This window comes from Adiantum capillus-veneris, chromosome 9 (genome assembly GCF_014529385.1).
Source record: "Adiantum capillus-veneris isolate H3 chromosome 9, ASM1452938v2, whole genome shotgun sequence".
NCBI lineage: Eukaryota > Viridiplantae > Streptophyta > Polypodiopsida > Polypodiales > Pteridaceae > Adiantum > Adiantum capillus-veneris.
Genome location: NC_140939.1, coordinates 156078739 through 156089889, shown reverse-complemented (window position 1 = coordinate 156089889; position 11151 = coordinate 156078739).

Here is an 11151-nt window from a genome sequence, read left to right as displayed (position 1 = left end):
GTCGAGTAAGAAGACATTTCAGATGTTGAATCTGAAAAAGTGTATGAGACCTCTTCAAGGATTGTCTGCAAGGAATTTCCTTGATTCACACTATCTTCGGTGGATACTCTACTGGAGGTTTCTCCGAATATGCCTTGATTTTCTAGTACACGACCAGATTCAAGGTTCATAAAGACTGGTAAAGCCCTGGATAGAGTACTTACCTTTGGATTGATTTGTCATCAATTTTCACTTGACATGATTGCAACCTCTGTTGAATTGCTGATTCCTTGTCTGCACCCTGATTCCTGTACAAATTTGATCAAGTTAGCTATTCTTCTATAAAGACTGTCGTGATTGTGTTGGGGTATAAAGCCCAATGTGGTCGCCCAGGTAAGTGGGCGGGCTGCCAGGTATGTAGATATATTCTTTTGTAAAAACCTAATAGAACTCACTATGCTCTACACATTACAACAGAGCGAGTTCACCATATCATCGTGCTCTTCTTCTCGCGTCGCACTTCCGCTCGTACTCCTTTAACTGGTATCACAGCTCAGATCGAGGCTCGGGGCAGCCTTGCAGGAAGCTAGAGTCACCTACTCGGATTGGAGTGAGATTCAACAGGCGAAGACACGGCCCCAAATCCTGTGGGACAACCCGAAGGCCTTGGTGTTCTCAGAATTTCATTCTAAGGTCATCTCGACCACCGTTCGACTTCGACAAAGTTTTGCGCAGGCCATTTTCAACTACGTGGTCTCGGCGGGTGCAGATCCGACTCTGCAAATTTGGGGTTTCGGCTTACGATTGCAGGTGCTGAGGATATCGGCACTCCCAGAGTGCTGATTTGTGGCTGTCTACACATCGAAGGGGTACAGACTTTGGGATCCCGAGTCCAAAAAGGTTATCCGCAGCAATGATGTTCACTTAAATGAAGCCAAATATCACTCTAAACCAGAGAGGGTTGAGGAGATTAGAAGAGTTGTCTTCCAAGAAGATAGACCTGCACGTGCAAGACAAAATGTCAGGGCTCAAGAGGAGCAAGGACAGGATAGAGTGGAACCACAGGTTGTGGCTGAGCCTGAGCCACCGATTTTGTGTAAATCTGGGCGTATCACGCAACCTCCTGATCGGTTTGTTCCATCTATGAACTATGTCATGTTGACTGATTGCAATGAGCCTTCATGTTACAAGGAAGCAGTGCAAATGAAGGACTCCGGGAATTGGCAATTGGCCATGCAGTCAGAGATGAAAGCTCTGCATAAAAATCAGACATGGAAGCTAGTTAAATTACCACAGGGCAAAAAGGCTCTACCTTGTAAATGGGTTTACAGGTATAAGATCACCGCTCATGATAGTCAGCCAAAGTACAAAGCAAGGCTTGCTTTAAGCAAGAACAAGGCATTGACTTTGATGAAGTCTTCTCTCTAGTGGTCAAGATGACTACATTGAGATGCTTTCTTGCATTGGTTGCCATAATAGATTTGGTGTTGCACCAAATGGATGTCAAGACAGCGTTCTTGCATGGTGATTTAGATGTGGAAATTTACATGCAGCAGTCAGAAGGGTTTGTTGAGAAAGGCAAGGAAGATTTGGTATGTCAGTTGTTAAAGAGTCTTTATGGCTTAAAACAATCACCGAGGGCATGGTACCATAAGTTCCACAAGTTTATGCTTTCTCAAGTCTACAAACGTAGTGAGTTCGATCACTGTCTATATACAAAGAAGGCTAAGGATGGAAGTTGGTTGATCCTTATTTTGTATGTGGATGACATGTTGATTGCTGGCAAGCACTTGGAAGAAATTTCAGCTTTGAAGTCAAAGATGGCAAAATCGTTTGACATGAAAGACATGGGTGAGGCAAGTCATATACTTGGTATGCGCATTGAGAGAGACAGATCAAAGAAGTTGATTTGGTTATCTCAAACAGAGTATATTGACAAGGTTTTGCAACGTTTCAATATGGAGAAGGGAAATGCACTGAGTGTTCCATTGTCACCATATGTGAAACTTAGCAAACAAGATTGTCCTGTGTCTGAGGAAGAACAGGCTGAAATGGATAAGATTCCATATGCGTCTGCAGTGGGTAGTTTGATGTATGCAATGATCGCTACTCGCCCAGACATTGCATTTGCAGTGGGAGTAGTAAGTCGATACATGTCAAACACAGGCAAGAAACATTGGGAGGCAGTGAAAGGAATATTGAGATACCTGAAAGCTACAAAGAGTATGCGTATATGCTATGGGAGTCAGAAGCTAAGTGTAAAGGGTTTTACAGACTCAGATTATGCAGGTGACTTAGACAACCGAAGGTCTACGTCAGGGTATGTCTTTACATTGGCTGGTGGAGCAGTATCATGGCGTTCTAGATTACAAGATTGTGTTACTCAGTCTACTACAGAGGTTGAATATGTTGCAGCATCAGAGGCATGCAAAGAATCAATTTGGCTTAATCGACTAGTAACAGATTTGGGAATCAAAGAAGAGATGCCTGTGTTATATTGTGATAGTCAGAGTGCTCTACAATTGGCTCGCAATCCACTTTATCACTCAAAGACAAAGCATGTGGATGTGAAGTATCATTTCATCAGGGAAATGCTCGAGGATAAACAAATTCAGCTTGTCAAAGTTCACACCACAGAAAATCCTGTTGATCTACTTACAAAAGGACTTCCCTCAGAGAGTTTTGCGCATTTTCGCAAGCAGTTAGGTGTAGGGTAGTACATCACTTCTCTACATCTCTTGTATATTAGCTTGTATAGTAGCTTCTCTCACACTTAAAGTACCACATTGGATTGTAAGTGGGAGGTTGTTGGGGTATAAAGCCCAATATGGTCGCCCAAGTAAGTGGACGGGCCGCCAGGTATGTACACATATTCTTTTGTAAAAACCTAATAAGAACTCACTATGCTCTACACATTACAACAGAGCGAGTTCACCATATCATCGTGCTCTTCTTCTCGCACTCTCTCCCGCTCGTACTCCTTCAGATTGGTCTATGTGTATCACTTCAAATCGAGCTATGGGAGTCAGCAATTGACTTTCAGATTCGACTTTAGCAAAAAATCAAAGGATTAATCTGCAACCTGGAAACTGAGTGAACATGTACCAATTTGGATCCGATTGAACCCAAAATTTCCCAGTGGCTTTGTATTATGCTGGTCTAACACTTTACAAGGTCAAAAGTCAAAACTGATGTCCCTGGGTAGCAGTAGTAAATAATCACGATTATTTACTTTTACTAATTGTTTTCACTTTTTGGCTTGGTTTGGCAAGTATACAACCTGTTAAAGTCCCTGGACAAGTTTCAACATTTTTGGACAAAATCTGATCAAGTTTATCAATTGTTTTGTGTTCGTAGACTCTGATTTCAAGAATTTGACGTAAGTCTCACTTTTGTGATCCAAATTTCACCGAAATTGATTTGTGGGTCTACTTGATATGCTTAACCTTGTGGTATACTCAAATTTGTAAAATTTTCAAGTTTTGAAGCAGATGTAAATAATTGCAATTATTTACTACAGGTAAATTTTTACAAATTCTCATCCCAACTTTGACATAGATCTGTTAAGCACCTCAATTTAAGGTCCCTAGCCAAGTTTCATCAAGTTTGGACAATTTTTGGTCAAATGGTCATCAATTTTCTGTCCGCAAACTAACTTTGCAAATTTAGTCATAATTTTCAATCTAGTGATCCAAATCTTACCAAATTTGGTTTGTGGGCTTATTACAACATGGTAAAACTAGTGGTATGCTGACTTGGTCAAAAAAGTTGAAAAATGGGACAGATGTAAATAATTGTGATTAGTTACAATTGGTAACTTTTTACATCTTTTCAGTCAACTGAGCATGTACACATCTTTATCACATCAATATAAGCCTATGAATCAAATTTCAACAAGTTTGAACAAATTTTTTCCCAATTTACACTCAAGATTCAAAAAGTCAGTACAAACTTTAGTTTTTACCCAGTTTTTTGCCAGTTTGGTGATCCAAAGCTGTTATGCCTTTACAAAAGTTTTTTGTACACATGCAATGAGTCTATGATATGAACCTTGATCAAATCTGAGCTAAAAGTTAATAATCGTGATTATTAACTTCAAGCTTGAAATGACCAATTTTTTGCAATTTTTCAATGGACAATCTTTTTATGAGCCATTTTAAGCCTATGAATCAAGTCAAAACTTATTTTGGCCTAAAATGTCAAGAAAAAGTAAATACGTGCACATTAACGTGAGGGCTAGGGGGAGAGGGGGGAATATCAATAGGACAAAAGATCTGCAGATCTGGTCATCGAGCGGAGTAAAGAAGCACGCACCGTTACGGCCGCCAGAAAATCGCATGAGGAAGCGGGCAGTAATAAATCCCGCTCAAAGAGCCCCACCCCAAATTACTAGTCCAAATAAGGTAAATTCCCATGGCTTTGATTAGAACAAGTAACAAGGTAAGTCCCCACGGCCCAGGCTAGTTTCCCATCCCAAGGTCCGTGACTAGTGTGAGGTCCCATTGAACATAATAATGTCCCAAAACAATTGAGAGCATTCAATTGAGAAAAATACACAGTATAAACTTGAGACATATTTATCTAAGCCATCCAAATATGGCAAGACAGTAGAGGAAGAGGTCAAACCCAAGGGAGGTAAAGCCGTGTACTCATCAGCTTCATTATGCCTCCAAAAAAACACCAAATTCTTCCATGATACAAGCTCAAGGTATCCCCCCAAAAGACAAAATCAACATTAGCTATATCAGTAGCTCTGGTGTAAGTGTGTATAGTTGGGTGAAGCAATCATAGCCAGATGAAGTGACCAAGTGTGTGTGTGTGTGTGTGTGTGTGTGTGTGTGTGTGTGTGTGTGTGTGTGTGTGTGTGTGTGTGTGATAATTTTTAGGAGCTCCAATCCAATGTTGGTTAGGATTGGTTGATATGGTTAAAAAAATTTGTGTTCTCTCTCTCTCTCTCTCTCTCTCTCTCTCTCTCTCTCTCTCTCTCTCTCTTAAGTGGAAGATACACGTGGTCGGATCAAAATTTTAGTGTTACAAGATAGAGCTCTCTCTCTCTCTCTCTCTCTCTCTCTCTCTCTCTCTCTCTCTCTCTCTCTCTCTCTCTCCTCCTAGTTTGTGGCCCAACAAAACTATATGGTGCCCCTACATTTGTCAAATTAGGTGTAAGGTGATTGGACATGTTATTGTGGTTGTGGTTTGTGTGTTGTGTTTGTGTTCCTATGAGAAACAAAAGATCCTTGGTTTAGAGACCACCTCTCGTCGCTTACTCCGGATCACCTCAATGCATATTCAATTTTCTTCAAAACTTTGAAGAAGCATCTTTACCTTGAAAACTCAGCCCGCCCTTCAATCTCCTATTTGTCAACCTTTTATGTGCCCTATACTTGAAGCATAACATCACCTTTGAATAATAGCATCTTGTGTAATTCTCCAACTCTGATAATATTGCAGTAATAGCAAGAACCTCAAACAAAATTGTCAATTTGAAGGACATAGCAAATAGTGTCTTCTTCTCTCATCCATGAGTGCATAGAGCCTACTAGAGGATTTCATGCTCTCAAAAAATCAAGTCACAACCTGTTACATACTAAACATTATACATAGCAGATACATGTGTCTTTGCCCTCGACAGTTTGTATGCAATCCCAAGTGATTTGGATCCATAAATATTAAAAATCAATAGAACTATCAAACCAAGTCTACAAACTTTGGAAACGGCCATCGCTTTTTGTTCAAATTGTCATCTGTTGGAATACATCAATTGCAAACACTCTTGGTTGTTTTTAGGGAATGCAAAGGGAATACCTTTCGTCAAACGGAATCGTCTATGCTTGCATCTTGAAGGCGTGTGGATTTATGCAAGACTTTCACATGGGTGAAAGAATTCATGGGCACTGGAGAAACATGTTGTGCTTGGCAATGCTTTGATCAATATGTATGTCAAATGTGATGCTTTTACGAAAGTACCTAAAGTTATTAATGAGATTCACAAGTATTGTGGGAAGCAGTGCACTAGGGGGTACAAGCAATCAAGTCGACATATGCACAGTACTCTATCATCGCCTTGAAGCAACAGTAAAATGAGCAAGCTGGTCACATCCATGCACTCGAGTCGGGCCAATCTTTTTATTACGAGCACAAGTATGACGCCGAAGAATCAAAAAATGCAATAGTAGTAGGCTTTTGTGTTGTTGCAAGATGTGCAGACAGATTTGGCTACTAAAGCACAGAAAGATATGCATCGATATGTGAAACTACTAGCAAAAAAATTTGAGTTCCCTCCCACTTGCAAAGTTTTAAGCAATACTGAAGATGACGATGCAGAGGAGAACAATACATTGGCCATAGTACCCAATCTAGCAACCGTAAAGAAAACAAGTCCATTGATGAGCAACAAGAATACAATAGACAGAGAGAATAAAGGGGACAAGGTAACATGCTTAATTTGTCCAAGAGCTTGCATTGATAACAAGGTCTTCCCACGGTGAGTTTTGGAAAGGAATAAGGGAACAATTTGCATAAACTTTACATTTCCATGGTGAGTTTAAGAGGGAATCCCTCAAAAGAAGGTTAACCTATTCCTTTTGTGAAACTTTTGCAAAATATCAAAAGTTAGGGGTGTATTGAGATAGTTTCAACGTGCTAACCTGGACTAAGAGGTAATAAGTTTATTTTTGGCATAACCAAGCCTCTACCACTTGTTATACAAGTCAAATGAGTATTTGAAAAGGAACCCTATACAGGTTTCTCTACATTTAAGGGTACCTTTTGGCCAAGTTTTATGAGTTTCAAGATGAATTCCCAAACTCACTGTGTGGAGGCCCTCTTAAGAGTTTCTTGGATTTCCCCTTATCTCGCCACACATGTCAGACATATCCTACAAACAACGCGTTCCAAAAGAGAGCCATGTGACCACATTTGATGAAAGATCTTCACCTGGTGAACTTGTTTTACCTTTGCCAAACCACCTCCAACGATCTTGAATTGCCCTTCTGAGCGGCAAAGAACATCACCATGTTGACATTTAGCCAACCCTTAAGTCAAATAATGTGGACAGCTCCACAAGTTTCTCGTACTCAATTAACTCAACCAACTAACTTTTGGGAGCATTCGCAATCACAAGAAGATATAGAAATTTTCTCGTGTAGGAAAATGGAGTCTTTTTCAGTGTTTTTCATACAATGCATAACATCATGAGCTTCTACTCGAGAGGCACCACATACCTAGCTAGGTACGATTGGGCGCAGGGGACCACCGGCCCCCCCCACCAAGCCGGTAGTCCCCTACCCCCAATCATACCTAGCTAGGTATGCGGTGCCTCCCTCACAAAAGCTCATAATGTTGAGGTAAGTCACAATGTGAGAATTATAGTGAGAATCTATCCAAAAATTCTTGTGAATATACTCCACGCTTTACCATACATACACTCCATCTTTGGGCTACCAAGTCAATATTTGCATCACTTTCATAGACTTGAAAACCCGTAAACTTGGTATTGCACATCCTAGCTGTCTAGGAACTCATACGTTGGCCACTCAAAGAGTATTCATTTGCACTCTACATACCACTTCCACACATGCATCCCTTGCTTTCGCGTTGATGGCCTCATTCTCACCATGGATGCAAAGTTAGGTGAGTTTTGAATACATATCAACACTAGCCCAGAATAAATGTCACAAAGGTGCATCTAAACCATCAAATTGTAGCACATATTTCCTCTTAAGAGGGCCACAGTAATTTTCCAAGGGCTCAACCCATATATACATGTTCATACTATACGAAAAAGGGGATTACCATGTCGCATATGAATCACCTAATGTTTACTTCACAATGATTGGCCTGGCACCCTAGCCTCTGAAATTTCACCCATTCTAGCTCTCTCTAGCTTGTATCATAGGATGACCATCAACGTCCCCCGGTTTCCTTGCATTTTCAATATAATGATTGACCCATGATCAACTTATGACACCATAATACACCCTCTTGGATAAGCTCAGATCACCTCAAAAACCCATTTTCGCACACAACATTCATGTAGGCCATGTGACCTTCCAAAATTCTAACTCTTGGTTTGCATGTCAAATCACCGAGTCCTAAGCTAGCACACACTTGGGCATTGCATCTAACCTCGCTTATCCATTTTTTCGTTTGAACTCCCATGTATTCATACACTCGAGTAACATATGACTTGTATGCACTCCCACACCTGTCCTTCCAAATTGATGGGCCCACATCACTTCAACGCTCCTTGCAAATCTGCATATTTAGCATCACCCACAACCTATGCTTACTATCCATCGACCTTTACGCTAGGCATTCAACTCCACTCTATGAACAATATCGGCACATGCATCCCTAACTTTCAACTTGATGGTCTCATTCTCACCAAGGATTCAAAGTTACGCGTCTTGAATACACGCCATTGCCAACCCCAAAATCTTGACCTATGCATTTGTATCATACATTGAAGCATCATTTTGATCATGACTAATACTATCTCTATCATCATCCCTTCTATGTCTCATGTGGAGTGTCACGTACACTTCTACCATCATGTCCCATCATCATTGCATCTATGTTGTTCCTTTTATTTTAACTTGGCCTCATGCTCAAGCTTATTTTGCAAATCTTTAATTATCCCTCTGCCATCAAGGATAGAAAGCCTAGAGAGAGCTGAATCAATGTTTAATTTTGTGTTTCTCCTTGTCTGTAGTCTTACTTTTAGGATGAGGAGCAGATAGTGATGTACAAACTTTAGATGAAGCACTCGGGAATCTCATATCTCCTAGCACATAGTGAGAAAGCTCACTACGATCACCATGATCAATGTTTTCTCGCATCAAGGAAGAATCTCTAAAAATTCAAGCGAGACATGCACGGTATCAAGGCTTCAATGTTGAAAGCCAGAAGTCCTTGATTAGTACCTCTGGATGTCCTCGATCTATTTCCTATGGTGATTGAGATGCTTGATGTTGGCTTCCAACCCTACCTCTGTGCAAAATGAACTTTGCTAACACATTGTCAAAAGATTCGAAAGCCACTCTACCAACACTTTGTCAAAAGATTCGAAAGCCACTATGCTAATACTTTGTCAAAAAATTTGATGTTGGCTTTCATTCTGTGAAGATCTTCAAAACGAGGGACAAGAACTCTAGGTTGTCAACCCATCATTGCTCTTCAACATGCCAAAAAGCATGCATAAAGTCTCACAATTGTCATCGTATCACTACCAACATATACATTGTATGTACGCCTATAATCATCATGCTATCTAGAGGGTTATGATCACCATCCCAATGGCTACAATACCTTCTATATACATTCTTCCTGCTAGTCTCTTCCTCTTTCATACCTTATCTCATGTCGATCATGTCTATTGTCTCTTCTAAAACTTCTACCATCGTGTCAATTGTGGCATTCTCTTTCACTTCATGTCTACTATCACAATTGCTTGTGTTTATTCTCTTTTCAGCTTAGCCTCATGATCAATCTCCTTCTACAGATCTTCTATTCTTTTTCTCACATTAACAAGAGAAAGGAGAATGGAGAGAGGAAAAGAAGAATGGAAAGTGGAGAGGAAAAGAAGACACTTTACCCAACAATTGGTCAACTTGACTTCACAACAAAGAGGATGATTTAAAGAAAACCACCAAATGGACACGATAGAATTATGTGCTTGGACATTGAACTCCATGAAGCAAACAAAAATGCCCAAAAATTGCACACGAGTGACCAAAAGTTTATACGTAACATCTTCACTAAAACTCTACAAATCTGAACCTTGAAAATGATGACTCATTAAACACTTAGATAAGAATATAAATGCACAAACGGGGTACAACAATTTTCACAGAAGGAAACCAAAAATCATTGGCTATAATATAACATTCTGATAAAGCCAACCTTCTTAGTGTAAATGGCAGTAGCTATTATAAATTGAGGTGTAAGCTTACAATGTCAACCAAGCAAAGGCCCCTAGGAAACAAGCCAGACTCAAAAGAAAGTCGCGTCAATTAATGAATCAAATACGCCATTGCAATCCAAGGGGTTAATACACCTCCTTTCATACAATGAGTTGAGATCTTGTGCATCTCCTCTTATCAAGTTGATCCCTACACCTCATTTATTCACTCATCACAAGCTGAAAATCGGAAGTGAACTCCTGAGTCAACCTCAAAGCACTAAAAACCACTCAGGTCGTCCTTTTCATTTCCCATTACTAGCTTGCTTTGAGAAGGTAGTGGGAGCTCCACTAAAATTTAAAAAATTAAAAATTTAAAAAAACTAAAAACTAAAAAATTCAACAAGATCAGATCCTCTTAGCATCTTCAATCAAGGCATACATGCCCTTTCCATGGTAGTCTTATCAACTACTCACACTACCTACACCTTGCAAACACTCTCCGCACAAGCCCTTCTGCGGTACTTGCGCAACATTTGTAAATGCAACCTGATTGACTTGAGCTGCCACACAACGTTGAAACTTACATTGAAATTCGATAAACCAGCCACACAACATCTTAGATCTTAAGGAATCACCTAAGGCCTCAGTCCTCGCGAACATGAAGCTGACAAAAGATTAAGCATTTGCATAGACAAATTAATACTTCCAACATCTGCATCATCCACTTCTTAATTCATTAACGCTCAAAGATGAACATAACCATCATGTACAACTATAACATCAGAGCCTCAAAGCCATGAAAATACCACTTTAAGTAACACCAAAACATAACCTTGTCCCGTTTGATTGCTCGCAAAAACGCAAGATGATGCAAGTTTACAACCCGTTAAAAAAAAACTAAACTTTAAAGAACCTTCCACAAACCAACCCAACAAAAGAGCGGGGAAACAAGATAATCAGAGGGTTGAATAATGAGAAAGGACAAGAAGAAGTAAATTTTAGGACTTCCTAGCGTCAGAGTACTAAAAATCCAAGTTCTAATAATATCAAGGTAGAAATCTGTGTTATTTGTCTTCTTTCTTATTTTTGAGAGCTATTTTTAAGAGAGAGAGAGAGAGAGAGAGAGAGAGAGAGAGAGAGAGAGAGAGAGAGAGAGAGAGAGTCCTACAAAATATGAAGCAACAACGACAATCGCTCACTCTACTCACAAACCCAAAACCATCAACATCATGAAGTGAAGAACTGAAATTCCACCTGCGACGCAATTT